The sequence below is a fragment of the Macaca fascicularis genome, chromosome 12 (genome assembly GCF_037993035.2).
Source record: "Macaca fascicularis isolate 582-1 chromosome 12, T2T-MFA8v1.1".
Classification (NCBI taxonomy): domain Eukaryota; kingdom Metazoa; phylum Chordata; class Mammalia; order Primates; family Cercopithecidae; genus Macaca; species Macaca fascicularis.
This window is the reverse complement of record NC_088386.1, coordinates 117,835,626-117,853,405: the sequence shown is the minus strand read 5'-3', so window position 1 is coordinate 117,853,405 and position 17,780 is coordinate 117,835,626.

Here is a 17,780-nt window from a genome sequence, read left to right as displayed (position 1 = left end):
TTTTCCTTGCAATTTGTTTGTTAAAGGAACCACACTGTTTATCCTATAGAATTTTCTCCAGGCTGTTTGTTTATTACATCCCTATTGTGTTATTTGACATTTTAAATATTTAATTAAACTTTGTTTAATATCTTGCAAAATTGTAAGTATTTGCACGGTTAGCAGTCAAGATCAAATTAGTTGCCAATATCAAGAATTGGTGTGTGTGTATACATACCTGTTTAAGAGTAAAATAAATTGCTTAATATTGCAGAATTTTCCTCAGCCACTGTGTGTAACTTTTGCATTTACCCAGTGAATTCCCTAGTATTTCCCAGAACCACAATTGGAACCTGAAGAGAAGCAAGAAAAGAGTTGCTTGACCCTACTGGGAAACTATACTTTGTTATGCAAGAAGCTATTGTATTCATGCTGAGAGGAAGATTTCACAAGTTATTTGGTTTGTCTCTTACTTAAACTCATCTCCATACCCCAAGTCCTCCTTGCATTCCAGGGCATTGTGTGTTTCTAATGCCATGAGCAGCGTAACACACAAAGCTTTACAACCTTCATGTCTGGTTTCCAAGACTGCTATGGTCTGAATGTGTCCCCCAGAAATCTTCATGTTGCAATCTTAACCCTCAAGGTGATTGTATTGTGGAGTGGGACTTTAGGGAAGTGGTTAGGTCATGAGGGTAGAACCTTTGATGGGATCAGTGACTTATAAAAGAGGCTTTAGAGAGTTCATTCACCCTTTCTACCATATGAAATTACAGTGAGAAGACAGCCATCTATGAGGAAGCAGACACTCACCAGACACCAAATCTTGGGGCCAGCATCTTGCTCTTGGACTTCCCAGCCTCCAGAACTGTGAAAAATAAATTTTTCTTAATTATAAGCCATTTACTTTATAGTATGTTTTTTATAGCAGCCCAAATGGACTAAGACAAGGACATTGGGTGACAAACGACAGAAGCATTTCCCTGGCACCTGAATGACATTGGTCATGAAAGCAGATATTAGGACTTATAGATTGTGCATTGCTAGCACTCAGTGTTGGATTCCAAATAGACGAGCTTATGTGTGTGCCCATTTTATGTGTGTGTGGATGTGGATGTGTGTATTTGTGATATTTGATACCCATTAATGTGCAGGACCCAAGCCAGGGGCTTTCCTCCATACCTGGGTCTAGTAGTTCTGTCTCCTGGGGTGGGACAGTGTTTTACAAGCCTCAGTCATTTGAGTTACCACCTTCATGATTTTTACCATTGCTCCATACCGCTTGTTCTGTTAGCTACCGTATTAGTTTTCTAATGCTGTATATAACAAATTACTACAAACTTAGCTCAGCTTAGCTGAATTCTTTGCTCAGAGTCTCACAAAGCTGAAATCAAGGAGTCACGAGATGTCAGTGTCTCATCTGGAGGCAGTTCTCTTCTAAGCTCATTTACGTTGTTGGAAGAATTCAGTTTTTTGCAGTTGTAGGACTGAGGATTCTGCTTTCTTGCTGGTGACAGCAAGTTCCCCTAATCTACTATGACACTGTTTTACATGATATAATTTAATCATGGGGTGACTATTCCAGTATATTCAGTTTCTTCCCATACTCAATGGAGGACATTTATATACCAGGGAGTAGATATCTTTGGGGCTATTTGAGAATTCTGCCTACCACATTTATGTAACATGTTTCTTTAAATCAACTCACTTTTAAAACTTAAATACATTTGTGAAAAGTATATATCATGGATTTGATGTGCTAGGAGTGTGTGTGTTTGTGTTTATATATGTCTTTTTCTTTTATTTATTTATTTATTTATTTTTAGACAGAGTCTCGTTCTGGTGCCCTGGTGGGAGTACAGTGGTGCCATCTTGAATCACTACAACCTCTGTCTCCCAGACTCAAGAGATTCTTATGCCTCAGCCTCCTGAGTAGCTAGGATTACAGGCATGCCCCACCATATCCAGCTAATTTATTGTGTTTTTAGCAGAGACAGCGTTTTGCCATGTTGGCCAGGCTGGTCTCAAACTCCTGGCCTCAAGTGATCTGCTCGCCTCAGACTTCTGAAGTTTTGGGATTACAGGCATGAGCCACCGTGCCTGGTCATGTATTTTTTTTTTTTTATAGACACGCACAGTAAAATAAATATATAATCAATAAGATAAAAAGTATTTATCAGCATATCTCCTAAAATTATCTTGCCTCCCCAGGACTAATGTACCACACTGGGAAACAGTGTTCCTGGGAATAACATTTAAAACAATTTGTTGAATGCCTGGTGATTAAAATAGCTATAGATTAGAGGTCTTTGTTTTCATTGAAATCAAATAGTTTATGTTTCTATGACTACATTAATTTTATTTCTCTCCAAAATTATACGAATGATATATGAGCATTCATCAGAGCAAGTCATTTTCTTAACTGTGGAAGAGACTATGACTTGGAGGTAACCTGGTGCCCATCAGTACTTGGAAGGTTCTGTCTTTTATGACTTTGAGATCAAAATGAAAGAGTCTGCTAAACCAGATATTTCTTTACATGTTTTCAGTATTTACTGTAGTGTCATTTATTTCAAAAAGGCATAAACCAGTTAAGTTCCACATTACCAAAAACAGGTAAAGATAACAAAGAAATATCCATTTATTCTTCCTGAAGAGAAAGTAAAACTTCAGTGATGATAGGTGTATCTCTGAGGAGTTGACTAGTTTCTTATATAATCTCTGTGGCCCTGAAACACTTCTGACCATAAGGAATCTATTGATCTGATCATTTTCATACTCCAACTCCTAGTCCCAGCCTTAGCTTTGGATTCACATAAAATCAACAGATAAACTTGTTGGAAAGAAGCCACATCTCTCTGTTTAGACAGCTCTGTAGATTACTGTGGCTCACTTATCTGATTGCTGATTGGAGAACCTCTGATTTTTAAGTGTTTGCCTGTTTGTTTACCGTGATAAACCAGATGTTGACTACTGGAGGAAAAAAATCCTCCATCTCAAACTGACCTGTTACATTCTCTTTGGCTCTGAACATTTTTCCACCCAGACATAAGTCCTCTTGGCCATGTAGTCCCACTGTCCTACCAATTGGAGGTTCACCTTTGATTTAAGCCAGTAACTGCCTGTACGTTCAACAGAGATGATAGGAAGGAGGCCAGTGTCTCAGGCCTAAGGCATCTGAAGCTGTATTGGAGAGTTATCATCCCTCTGGTGGTCTCTTTCTTGCCAGTTGGTATAGTAATCCTTCCAATCCATAACAATCTCCACATTTTCTCAACTGGTAGAATGTATATTGCCTGAAATACTCTTTCAGGGATATTGGCCTTTCTTTATTAATTAATTCTAGTAATCACTCCTTTTTATCGCATATGCACTTTGAGTTTCTGAATAAAGTGACCATTTCTTGCATTTTTTCTAGCTTCTTTCAACGTCCAGAACAAACAGATTATGAAATATTTGTTGAGTGAATAATTGTTCAGTTTCCTCAGTAGCCAGTAGATAGCTAAGGTTGAGAGGTATGGAAGGCTCATGGCACAGTACAATCTTTGGCTCAGGAATGTTACCAAATACTCAGCACTCTTTGTACCAAGAGGTACTTAGTACCAAGCATCCTACTGTTTTCCACACTGTGCTAGCTTTGCTCTTACCTCAGGCTGGATTCCCGTGGGGTTCCAGGATGACTATAGCAGTTCCAGACATCATACTCAGATATCAGAAAGCCAAGAGGAGAAAAGACCATTATTGATTATGTGCCTCCCAGCGACATCCCCTGTGTTGTTGACCAACATTTCATCAGGTACCCATGTCTAAAGCAAACCCTGGAGAGGGGAATAATGCTATTAATGTCATGGCTTCAATTAATTAGGCGACATGCCTGGAGCTGAGATGGGAGGACTGTCTCTTGAATTCTTCAGGGAAGGGATTGATTGGATTCTTGATAAAGGAAGTGGAAAAATACCAAAAGTGTCTGCCACAGCCATTTCATTAAATGAGAAAAGTTAAACAAAAAAGGAGGTAATTTGCTGAAGGTCACAAGGCTGATCAATGGGATCCAAATCTAGAGTGCACAATTGCCAGAATGAATCTTAAAGGTCATTTGGTTCCTCCTCCTCAGTTCACAATTTGGGAACCTGTGGGCCAAAATGTTTTATCACTTGCTCAATATCACAGAGATCTAGTTAGTAGCAGAGGCATGACAGAACTCAGTTCAGCTGCATCTCAGTCCTGTTCTCTTTCCATTACTGCATTGTGGTTCCATTCGTGTGAATTTATATCTAGCCTATGTGTAATTATGCAAATGAAAAGCTGCTAAAGCAGTGCCTAGCACATAGCAGGTTCTAATATTTATAAATAAGTGTTCCAATTAGTTCCAGGATGCTTCCTGTAGCTGCAGTCCTATGGTCTATACATTTTCCCAGTTTTATCCCCATTCTGTTATCATTTTGAGACTTTACGTAGATACGGACTAGGCAAAGGAAAAAGGAAACAGCATGTCTTGTATAGGGAAGCACTTTATAAAGATGATATTTAAGTAATACGACATTAATTATTATGCAAAGCAGAATGCAAATTCAATGGAAGGGAGCATGATGATGGTAGTTTTTCCTAAGTTTTCACTTATGTCAGCCTGGAAAAAGTTGAGGAGTGCTGTATTAAGCTAATAGTCTGCACAAGTTTTTTTAGGATAAAGATATAATTAGCTATTAACCCATCAAAGAGTTATTTATGAAAATAAATAAAACAGCAGCAAGTCACCTGTTTTCCATTAATAATGGAGGTTTAATCATCTTAGAAATATTTTGGTAGAATTATTGAATCTTCTACATTAAAATAAATGTATTCTATTCTCTTCTGATTTCGTTACCATCCATGAAGCCATTATTCTCTTGGCTTTTGTTCTCTAGGTTTACTATGGCTTCTATTCCTGTTAATACCTTTATCTGGCTATATTAATTTTCTAAAGTCAGTTGTTTTTGATTGAAGTGAGGCATACATACATATATGTATATACAAGGGCATACATTTTGTTATATAGCTCAATAAATTTTTAAAAAAGTGAACATATGTGTAACTGCCACCCAGACTATGATGTTTAGGTCACAGCAGCCCAACTAGTACCCTTCCCATTCAGTAGACCCTGGTCAAAATTCATCACCATTCTGATGTCTAACTCCATAGATTATTTTTGACTGTTTTTGAACTCTATATAAATGGAATCATGCGTAAGCGCTCTTTCCTGCCTTGTTCCTTTGCTCATGATTATGGGTGTAAGGTCTTTCCATATTGTTGTATGTTGTCACAATTTGTTTATTTGTGTTGGTTTTATGGTGTTCCATTCTATGGCAGACACAGAGATGCAAGGGTCAACCTGAAGAGTGGGCTGACAGCCCCTAGCTACAGTGTCTTTGGGATCCTCTGAAGCAGCAAGTTGTGGACTTACTGTTTGTGGGCAGCATCCAGCCAATGAGTGGGGTACTAAGGTCTGGTTATTTCTGCTCGATGTGGCACTCCTCCATGGACATATTTGCACTGGGGCTCCCCTTTGAACTGGCTGAGACATTGTCAGAGCCACATCATCGTCTGAGGCTCCTCCCTACCCAGTCCTCCTTTCTTCCCCCTCTCTTTCACAAAAGTCAGACCTGCTTTGCAGTTTGAAGGCTTACCCTGCCCTCCCCTGCCCCATTTATTTCACAGGCATTATTCTCAATAAGTCTCTCATACTCTTAGCTCTTTCCATCATTTGCTTACAAGAGGATATGAAAAGATACACATTATACAATTGTAACATAATTTATCTGTTCTACTTTTTTTTGTTGTTGTTTTGAGACAGGGTCTCATTCTGTTGCCCAGGTTGGAGTGCAGTGGAGCTATCACAGCCCCCTGCAGCTTTGATCTCCTGGGCTCAAACTATTCTCCCACCTCAGCCTCCCAAGTAGCTGGGACTACAGGTGTGAGCCACCACACCTGGCTAAATAAAAAAAATTTTTTTTTTGTAAAGACGGAGTCTTCCTATGTTTCCCAGGTTGGTCTCAAACTCCTGGGCTCAAGGAATCCTCCTGCCTCAGGCTCTCAAAGTGTTGTGATTACAAGCTTGAGCCATCACACCCTGTTCTACTGTTGATGAGCACTTTGATGATTTCCAGTCTTGGGGCACTCTGGAAAGTACTACAATAAACATTCTTGTACATGTATGTCGGTGCACATTAGTGTGCATATCAGTTGAACTAGTGTGAAATAGTTGGTCACAGGTTATGTGTATGTTAGCTTTAGTAGATCTTGTCAGAGTTTAACTAAATGATTTTACTGGTCTACATTATCACCAAGAGGATATGAAATTTCCAGTTGCTCCACATACTTTCTTACACTTGGTGTTGTCAGTTTTAACATTTTTAGCCATTTAGTTTCTCTGATGTCTAATAATACTGAACATGTTTTAATATGTTTATTGATCATTTGTCTATTCTTTTATGTGAAATGTCTATTTATATGTGACTATTTTTCTATTTATCTGTATTTTTCTATATTTTGCTTATTGATTTGCAGGAGTTCTTTATGTATTCTGGCTATGAATCCAGAGTATCTTTCCCTACTCTGTATGATGCTTTAATACCCTCTTAATAATGATTTTGATATATAGATGTTCTTAATTTTAATACAGGATGATTTATCAGTTCTTATCTCCTTTTTTAGAGCTCGTTTGAATGTTTATGAAATCTATGTTTTTTCCCAAAGACCATAACGATTATTGTCAATATTTTCTTCTAGAAAATTTTATTGCTGTAGTTTTCACATTTTAGGTTTACAATCTACCTGGAGTTGCTTTTTGTGTCTAATGTATTGGAGGGATTATGAATTATTTAAAAAAATATTTAGACATCCATTAAATTTAGCATTATTTATTAAGAAGACCGTCCTTTCTGCACTGTGCTGCACTGTCAACTTTGTCATAAATCATGTGGTCTTTTCCTTTACTTTCTATTTTGTTCCGTTAACCTATTTGTGTATCCTTGCCTTAATATATCATAAAGCTAAGTGCACCTTAATATGGTGCACTCTTAATTACTTAGCTTTATGATAATTTTAGCTATCTAGTGATTAATTTTTCTGTTTTTTTCCTTTTAATTCATGATTGTCTTGGCTATTCTAGTATTTTTATACATATTTTATAATCAGATTATTAAGTTAGACAAACATATTGTTGGAATTTTTAACAAGATTGATTGAACACATAGATCGATGTGGGAAAGCTGACATCTTACCATATTACCACTGAGTTCTCCGATTCGTGAGTATAGATGACCCTTCATTAATTTAGAGACTCTTTAAGTATCTCAATAATGTTTTGTGATTTCTATTTAGACTGTTCTCACAGAATATGTTTGATTTATTCCTATATAGCTATTTTTGATAGCATTATAAGTTTTATTTGTAAGTTTTCATTTTCTAGTTACTTGCTTCTGGTGTACAGAAATGAACTTAATTTTGATGTTGATCTTGTATGCAACAAGTTTACTAAAGATACATTAAGTTAATTGGATTCTTTATGATTTTTCTATATATATATTTATGTTATCTGCAAATAATAGACCTCTTACAGTTTTATTTCAGATCTCTACACTTCTCTTCTTTTTTATTGCGTTAGCGAAAACATTCATTACAATGTTGAATAAAAGTGGTAACTGCCGGCATTCTTGATTCCTTCTTGATCTTGGAAATGACAAGGGGAGGGTTTAATGTTTTACTACAAGCTTTTGTTTTTTAGGTAAATATTCTTTTTTAGATTAAAAATATGTATATTTGTCATTTACTAAAAGTTTTTTTATTATGAATGTATATTAAATTTTATTAAACACTTTTCTGCATCTATTGAGAGGCTTTCTTTTTTATCTTGCTAATATAGTGAATTGATTTTTTTTTAATGTTAACTTATCCTCCTCTTCTTTCCCTGGAATAAATCCCACTTACTAATGATAAGTTATTCATATTATATTTTTGCTGTGTACGATTGATTAATATTTGTTTAAAATTGCTGTGTCCAAATTTGCCTACGATTTTTCTTTGTCATGATGTCCTTACCAGGTTTTTGTATTAAGGTTATTCCTACTTCATAGAATAAATCGTAAGGTTTTGTATTTGTTGGTTTATTTATTTATTCATTTATTTATTTATTTAGAGACAGAGTCTTGGCTCTGTCACCCAGGCTGGAATGCAGTGGTACGATCTCTGCTCACTGCAATGTATGCCTCCTGGGTTTAAGCAATTCTTGTGTCTCAGCCTCCCAAGTAGCTGGAATTACAAGCATGCACCACCACACCTGGCTAATTTTTGTATTTTTAGCAGAGATGAGGTTTCACCATGTTGGCCAGGCTGGTCTCGAACTCCTGGTCTCAAGCAGTCTGCCTGCTTTGACTTCCCAAAGTTCTGGGATTACAGGTGTGAGCCACCATGCCTGCCTGGCCTTATTTGTTAATCTTTTTATATTCTCTGAAAGAGTTTGTTTAATATTTGTTCTTCAACTGTGTAGAAGGTTTCACCAGTGAAGCCATCAAGGCCTGTAATATGCTTTATGTATAGAATTTACATTATAAAATCAGCTTCCTTAATCAATACGGGCTATTCAGATTTTTAATTTTTTTGTGTCAGTTTCATTAAGTAAACAAAAGTTTTCACTGCATATTTACACTTTGACATCTAAGACGTCAAATTTTTGGCATGAAGTAGGTAACAGTACCCTCTTTCTGTTTTTTAAATTTCTGCAGAAACTGTAGCAATGTTCCCTTTTGTGCCCTGGTGTTATTTGTGCCTTCTGTCTCTCTCTTTTTTTTTTTTTCCTTGTTCTATATTGCTAGTGATTTATCAGTTTTATTAACATTTTTGAAAGAACACTCCTCTGTTTTGTTCTATTGTATGTTTGCTTTCTATTTTATTGACTTCTGGTCTTATCCTCCTTCCCTTTATTTACTTTGAGAATCTATTATGTTCATGTTCTTTTTCTTGAGTAGGAACCTTAAATCATTGTTTTCACATACATGTAAGTTTATTACATGTGAATATTTCATATATTATGTATGTAGTATGTGTATGTATTTAAACTCATTTTCTAAGAATTGTTTTTCCTTCACCTACAAATTTATATAGGTTGTGTATCATTATTCACATTAAAATGTTTTCTAGTTTACATTTGATTTCTTCTTTGGCCCGTCGGTTATTTAAAAGCATATTTTAACATTTTCAAATAGTTTGGCAGTTCTTAAATTAGCTCTTTTATATTGCTTTCTAGCTTAATTATATTGGGCTAACAATTTTTTTCCTTGCTGTATATGTATCCAATAGATTGAAATATGTTGAGACTCACTCTAAGTCCTCTAATATAGTCAGTTTGAGTAAATAATATATGTGCATTTGAAAATGTGTTTTCTACAGTTGCTTTTTACAGTCAAATTCTTAAGTGAGCTGGCTATATCTTTTATATGTCATTGCATTTTTATTTGTTAGTTCTCTCTTTTATCAGTTACTTTAAGAGTAACTTTTAGTTACTGAGTGAGGTATGTTTAAAACCTCTATTGTGGAAGACGGTATGGTGATTCCTCAAGGATCTAGAGCCAGAAATACCATTTGACCCAGCAATCCCATTACTGGGTATATACTCAAAGGAATACAGATTATCCTACAATGAAGACACATGCACACGTATGTTTATTGCAGCACTGTTTACAATAGCGAAGACATGGAACCAACCCAAATGCCCATCTTTGATAGACTGGATAAAGAAAATGTGGTACATATACACCATGGAATACTATGCAGCCATAAAAAGGAATGAGATCATGTCCTTTGCTGGGACATGGATGAAGCTGGAAGCCATTATCCTCAGCAAACTAATACAGGAACAGAAAACCAAACTCCACATGTTCTCACTCATAAGTGGGAGTCGTGGGAGTTGAACATTGAAAACACATGGACACAGAGAGGGGAACAACACACACCAGGGCCTGTTGGGGGGTCGGAGTGAGGGGAGGGAACTTAGAGGATGGGTCAATAGGTGCAGCAAACCACCATGGCACACATATACCTATGTAACAAACCTGCACGTTCTGCACGTGTATCCCGTTTTTTTAGGAAGAAAAAAAAAAACCTGGAAAAAAAAACAAAAACAAAAACAAACAAACAAAACCCCCCAACTATAACTGTGGATTTGCCTGTTTTCTTTATAATTCTATTAATTTGGGACTTCGGAGATAGTCTTTGTTTTTAGTTTCACTAGGTTTGGGACAACACACCTAGTTGTAGTTTCCTTTGTATTTAACCTACTTGGGGTTTGTAGAGATTTGTGAGTCTGCAGCTTGGTTAATATTTCTAAATACTGATTACACCCATTTTTTCTTTTCTCTTCTCTTGGGACTCCAACTACGTGTGTGCTAGATGTTTTCTCCTCAGTCTGTATGTCTCTTACATTCTTTTTGGTGTTCTCCATCAAATCTTTTTCTCTATCTAAAATTTAGATATTTTGTACTGAACTATCTTCCAGTTTACGAATTCTCTCCTCTGTTGTGTTTAATCTGCTATTAATAATAGCCCATTTACTGAGTTATTAATTTCATTAAAAATTAACCTAATTAAAAATTTCAGCTTTATTAATTTATTATAATTGACAATAAAAATTATATTCTATTTATGGTATATGAATAATGCTTTGATATATGTCTACATTGTGAAATGATTATATCAAGCTAATGAATATACCCTTCGTAGTTGCAGTTGTATATTTTAGTTCTAGACTTCACGTTTAATTTTTAAAGGCTTGGACTATTTATAGTTTTCCAGAGAGGATTTAATTAATTGGTTAATTAATTGACTGATTGTATTTCTTGCAGGAAGTTGGTTTATTTTCAGTTTTTCCTGAGTCCTTGGGTGCTGATATTCAGGAATTTCAACTATAAACCTGGAGTGTTAACCAGGGCCCCTTGTCCTTGGCAGGTCCTGAATGGCAATTTTTGTCTCATCAGCTCTGTAGGAGAGCTGAAAACTCTACTTAGCATTTAATCTCTTAGTGTCTACGTTTGGCTTAGTTTATTAGCCTCTTGCTTCACAAATCTTGGGATTTCTCAAATGCTGAAAGGCCAGTAGCTGCACACAGTGTTAACCCCCCTTCCCTGAGATTGTCTTTCTTTTCTGTCTCTGCTGCCTAACTCCTAGTTACCTTGGTTGTTTATGCAAAACCTGAAATAGCTGCTGTATTATCTTATTTTGTTTTCTATCATATGCAGCTTTTACAGTTTTTCTTAAAGAGAGGTTTTATATGATAGAAGCTAGTTCTCCAGTTCTCCATCCATATGACCTTTATGGAACCAATACATAATTGTTTTTATTTGAATTGAATATTTTATTGACATGTAAAGTCTACAAAGTTGTTCGGACAGAAAAAAAAAAAAAAAGAAACTTTAATGTGGTGAATGCATCCTTTTCTCCCAGGTAGAGAACATCTACTCGTTCATTTATTTATGTACTCATTCCACAACAAATATTTATTAAGCATCCTTAATATGGTTATATGAAATATGAAATATGCTAGACTCTGAGGATATACAAATAAATTTTGCTATGCTTATTGAATTTGAGGCATATACAGCCTAATGGATTGCATGAGTGGAGAGATTAGAAAGTAGAAAGGTAACAGGTTTTACACTCAGATGAACCAGGGTTATTTATTAGTTGTGACCTTGAACGAGTTATTCAGATATTTCTGAGCTTTAGCTGGGGAAAGTATTGAGTGCTATAAAGATTAGACACAAAGTATGTAACATGCCTATCGCTGTGCCTGCAACATAATAAATAAATAATTTATATTTCCTGTTAGTCCAGGTGGAGAGACTTATAAAGTGCAAAGTCCCTGGTACTCTGTGGAGGATAAAGAAAGATTTTACAGTGGTTAAAATATAGAAAGGATATAGGAGATCACCAACTAAAGTAGTTGGTAATAGTAGGAGTAGTGTGTGTGAGTGAGTGTGTGTGTGCGTGTGTGTGTATGAAAGGGAGAAAGAGGCATGTTTAGGAGTCAGGAAGAAGTCACTGATACCGAGGGAACTACACAACCATCTCTTTCTTTTATATCACAAATTGAGCATTTTTATGTGTCTGGCACAATTTCATGAGGATGCAATGGTGAATAAGATAGATATGTTAGATTGACCTACTTTTAGAAAGCTTACTGATGGTGAAAGATACAGACAAATAAGTAGGCAATTACAAATAGGATGGTGCTGTACATCTTCTTGAGTAGCGTCCATTAGTTATTGCACTTTTCTCTAAAGTGGGCCCTCCATTAGAAGCCTAATTTAACTGAAGCCAGTAAGATTATGGCAGAAATTTGGGAGGGTCATTCAAGGACATTTTGTTTTCCACATATGGCCAGATCTGTGGCCTGCCATATTTTTCCATATGGCTAGGGAAGCAGAGAAAGCTAGCCCACAGACTGGCGGGAAGGAAGTAGGTATGCAGAAGTTAGCAAAAATATGAGGGAGAGAGAATCCTATCAACTTTCAATTCCTGGTTCTAGTTCTTTCCTAAGGCCCAATTTCAATCCTGCCCCTTGCATTATGTAAAGTAACACCATATTGGTATATTGCTTACATTCCCTCATGCTGACTTTCATATCTTGCAACCAAAGAGTCTCAGCTAATAGTTGATGATGAATGCTAAGATGGGGAAGGTATACTTTGACAGAGTATCACATATGAAGGTCATATAAAGCCACTTAATTAGTAGGACAGGAAAGAATCTTGGAGGAGGAGTGAGGTCTAAGCTGAGATTGGAAGGATCAGCAGGAATTACCCAGGTAAGGGGAAGAAATACAATTCTCTGAGTAGAGGGAAAGGCATCTGTGAACTGGAGAGGAGAATGGGTGTGGAGAGTCACTGCACAAATTCTGTCTATTGTGGTAGAGTGTTGAGAGGCTGCAAAGGAGGGAGTAAGAAGATATCGAGTTGGAGAGGTAAATGACTTCAGATCATCCAGGGCTTAGTTTATAGGGATGAGTTTGATGTGGATCCTCAGCTCCTCATAATTCCATGTGGAGAAACTACCCTAGAGTCACAGTGCAGGCATACTCCATCCCTTATTCACGTCTCCATGGGGACAATTGAGTTACCTGGTGGGTGAGTGGTAACTATTTTTCCACATATCTCAATCAGCTGGAGCTCTAGGTTAAGTTCTGGCATTTGGTCTCATTCCTTCCCTCTCTGCCTTCCTTTTTAACTTGCTTTTCAGAGAATATAGTTTGTGCCAATAGAATGATGGGTAATCATTTCTAAAATGGCTAATCAAAGGAGATTTAAATACTCTTATCATGGAGTGGGAAATCCAAATGGTAAACTGGTTAAGACTCTGATAAAGGATTCTGTAAGGCCTGTGAAAACATCTAGTATTGATTTATTCTAGATACCACTAGGTAAAATCTGAGAAGTGAGTTAAAAGTTAGCAGTAAAACACTTGGGTTTATTTAAGTAAAATATTCTCTCTGGTGTTTTTTACCCTGTTTATAAACAAGTTGAGTTACTTGGAGAAATGTGTTAAATAATTATGCAGTTACCAAATACTTCATTTTTATAATTGACACTTCTCTTAGGTTGGTATTAAAGAGTGTGACTTTTATTTTAGTAATTTTGCATGTGGGAAAAGCAGACTTGCGTGGTACGTTGCTATTTCTCCTAGGCTCTATAGCAGTACTCCTTCTGGAACAGAATTGCAGTGCCAGCGAGTGTTGGAGACTGTTTCCCCATTTCTTCCTTCTTTTCTAATAAGAGGGGTCATATTTCTCCAACAATTACAGACCTTTCTCTTTATACTGCTTAATCAGAGGCAGGATAAGACTGGATCTGGTGTGTTTCCTTTTTGTCCTATCTTAGAACTCTGCATTTTGACTAGACTCACACTCAGATGATCCATCAGTCACTCCAGATGGCTTTATAGCTTGTCCCAGGGTAATACCAGTTTATTTAGAGCAGCCATGTTCTCTCCAATCAACATCTAATATTAAGTGACAGCTAGCCTGAGAAGGATTTGGATGATAAATTAAACGGCAAAATCAGTGAAGACAGGGAATAAGGAATGTATGTAATAATCTACAGGCTCATGAGAGTGGTAAGATGTATATTCAGAGCATCCCAACCATGTGAGACTAGGAGCCTATGGAAACCTGTGCATTTTGGGGTGGTGGTGGTGGTGAACTGTGCATTTGGTAGAGGGTGGGATCTGGTTGCCTTTAACACTGGGATTACAGGTGCACGTCACTTTTTAAAGTACTTGCTAATAAATGCTGGGTTAAGTATTTTTCCTGGTTTATCTTATTTAATATAGGCAAACTTATGAGCTAGATGCTACCATTGGCTCCACTCATTGATGGTTCCACAGAATAACCAATGGTGGAGGAAGACTTGTGACTAATGATCTGTGTGATTCCATGGCCCATGACCTTAACCATGATGATGCACTTCCCTGTCCCTATAGGATGACTACTTTAATATGCCTTTTTCCTTTAGCAGCTTGACTTTACCCTTCCTATTTGATGATTTGGGCTAGATGAACATTGTTTACCTTGCAACTTTCTCAAATTCCAGTCTGGTTACACTTGATAATAATATCTTCTTATTTCCTAGTATTCTCATGATCTGGATACCAGTCCTGCCCATGTAACATCGTCAGGTATGAACAAACATGGTTTGGCATGAATTCCCAGAGAGCAAGCCAGCAGAGCGCCTCAACATTGCTCTCTGTGCTCCCTGCCCGGCTGTGACTCCTGACACTTCTCTTGCTTAATAAAACAGTGTTAACATTATCCACATTTGCTTTTGGCTTCCGCTACCAAGCAGCCTGGCACCAACTCCCAGCCACACCACAGCAGACTCTCCGCCGGGCTGTTCCTAACGTCAGCTCCTCCTGCCCCTTGTGACTTCTTCCCACACCCACACCAGGGTGAGGCTTTAACACTGTAACAGACTGAAGGCCCTTCAGAAGGGCCCAGTGGTGAGGGGAGTGAAGAGCAGCTTCAAGGAATGCGTGAACTATCAGTTCTTTGTCCCTTCCTCTAGTTACCATTTCAACATCTCGGCTGAAATGAAATTTGAAATGCAAAAAGTTTAAAGAACATTTCTCAAACCCACAGTTTTCCAGCAGCTTGAAAACCTCTTAAAACATTACCTTCAGTCTGCTGCTGGTAATGAGTGGATGTTGAGTACTTATGTGAACGATGTCATGCTGCTTAGTCATGAGCTGCCTTCCACATCTCCCGGGCTCACCCACAAGCAAGCATTCAAACCAATGAGGCTCGCTTTGGTTTCTGGGAAGAACACTCCAACTCTGAGAAAGCTGATACCTGTGGTGTCTCTGCTGAGGAATAATTCCCTAAATGCATAAGGGATGCTCATCTAAATAAGGAAATGGAGACTTGCATTAGAGGGTGCAGGAATAAAGAGAGGTTTTATCCTGGAAACAAAGGGAAGGAGACCTCTTTCCACTCTCCCTCCTTTGGGGTAGGCTTTGAGGTTGATATCTTAGTTGTGACCTACCTTTGGCAACATCGTCATTTTTATTTAGGGTGAATGAAGCTGCTGTGAGGGCTTCAGTGGGAGTCCCATTGTCAATTCTGCATTAAAATAAAGTGTTACTGTAAGAAGCTCTGTCTGCTAGACAGTTCTCCGAAGAGCTTTGTGCCTCTTCTGAGAGCTGCTTGCTTTTTCTTTCCATCTTCAGGAGGGGAAAAATGTTCCTAATGAACCAAACCTTTTTAATTGATTATAAAAACAGAGGAGAACATAGCAGTGGGAATTGTTGGCAAGGCTTTATAGCATGTGGCGAATCACTGCATATTCATTTGTCTCTCATTGGCCAAGATGAATCCTCTTTTGGTATTAAAGCAAATGTGCTGTGAAGTTGCAGAGGACAGGGTTTAACAACTTTTCCTGGCTGGAGGCCTGGGTAATTTTTTTTTTGGTGGAGTGGTAGGAGGGCCAGGAAGCGGTGGGGGCAAGGAGCCGAGTGGGGAGCAGTGAAGTGAGGGAGTGTTTTAGGGAAGGCAGGAGCTGCGTAGCGCTGAGATAGTCCTTGAAGTAGCTGTGAAGAATGGCTTCATTCGTGTGGGTGGGAGGTGGGAGAGCTGCATTACAATGTGGAAACTGCAGGAATAGTCTGACTGCAGAATGGCCATACTTGGCATACAACACAATTACCTTGAAAGTCCAGGAAATGGGGCTGAACTAAATTCTTTTATGACAGAAGGGAGGACATAGTTCATCCGACTTCAGCTTCTTTCATCATGTCTCGAGGAGTCGGAAGGGAACATGGCTGTGTTGTATGTAAACTAAGGCAGGTTCTGCTTTCTCATCCTCCATTCCTGCTCCCTGACTCAGGCTCTTATAACCACTCATCTTCCTTTTCTTCTATCACTGTGTTCCTCATCCCCCCTGCACCATGTCTGCCTTCTGCTCCAGTCAACTTGGACTCAGGTTATTCAGTCTGTTTAAAGAGTTGGTTTCTTTCTGCCTCAGGACCTTAGAACAAGCTATTCCTTTCACCTGAGTGCCCTTCTCCAACCTCCTGCTTCACTCCACATGGGCGTGGCTGACTCTACGCATCCTTCAAGCCACAGCTGAACAGTATCTCATCAAGGAAGCCTTTAGGGAACACTCTGACCAGCGTGGGTTCCCCTGTTAGGGATTCTTTACAAAAGGTACTTTTCTTTTGTACCAAGTATTGCAACTGTGGTTACATAATTACTTGCAGTACTCAGCATGACATGAATGTTTCTGGCAGATCTTTAATAGGTATTAATAAAAATTAACAAATTGTATGTTTTCATTTATACCTTTCAGCATGAAATATTAACATTTTTAGAGATAACAGTGATTTCAATAATTGTGATTGTTGACACGATAGCAGAGTACTCCCTGCCTGATTCCGGAAAGTATTAGAAAAGTTTATCAATCAGATGTTTGTCCTTGTGACAGATTCAGAAACTCATAGAGTTCTACAAACTCTTTCCTACATCGCATCAAGTTCCAAATAGATAATGCGTATTTAACAGTGCATATGGTAAACATTTTAAGAAATATTTCAAAAGGCTTAAATGAGCATGTGCTTAAAATCTTCACTAATTCTTATTTTATTTTGTCACTTGTTACTTCTAAATCAGGAGGCAAATTTCCCCCAGTCACTGAAAGTTTGTTCTTTGGATGGAGTGACCAGAGAAAAATCATGACCAGTTGAACCTCAGGGACATGTATGATAAACACTTTATCGTCAGAGGAAAAACTTTTATCTGAATAGTCTAAGACTGGCAGTTGGTTAATCAAGTCTTTTAAAGCAGTAGATTGGGAGGGGAGGGGGTGGATAAAACATATATTTAAATTTTCTATTTTAAGTCAGAACATAAATACACATCTATTTTCCAATTGTATGATGTAGACCCAGTCCCTTACTTTCTTTTTCTTTTCTTTTTTTTGAAGCAGAGTCTCACTCTGTCACCCAGGGTGGAGTGCAGTGGCGTGATCTCAGCTCACTGCAACTTCTGCCGCCTGGGTTGAAACGATTCTTGGGCCTCAGCCTCCCGAGTAGCTGGGATTACAGGTGTGTACCACCACCATGCCTGGCTAATTTTTTTTATTTTTAGTAGAGACGGGGTTTCATCATATTGGCCAGGCTGGTCTCAAACTCCTGACCTCAAGTGATCGGCCCACCTCAGCCTCCCAAAGTGCTGGGATTACAGGTATGAGCCACCACACCCAGCCCCATTCCCTTACTTTCTGTTT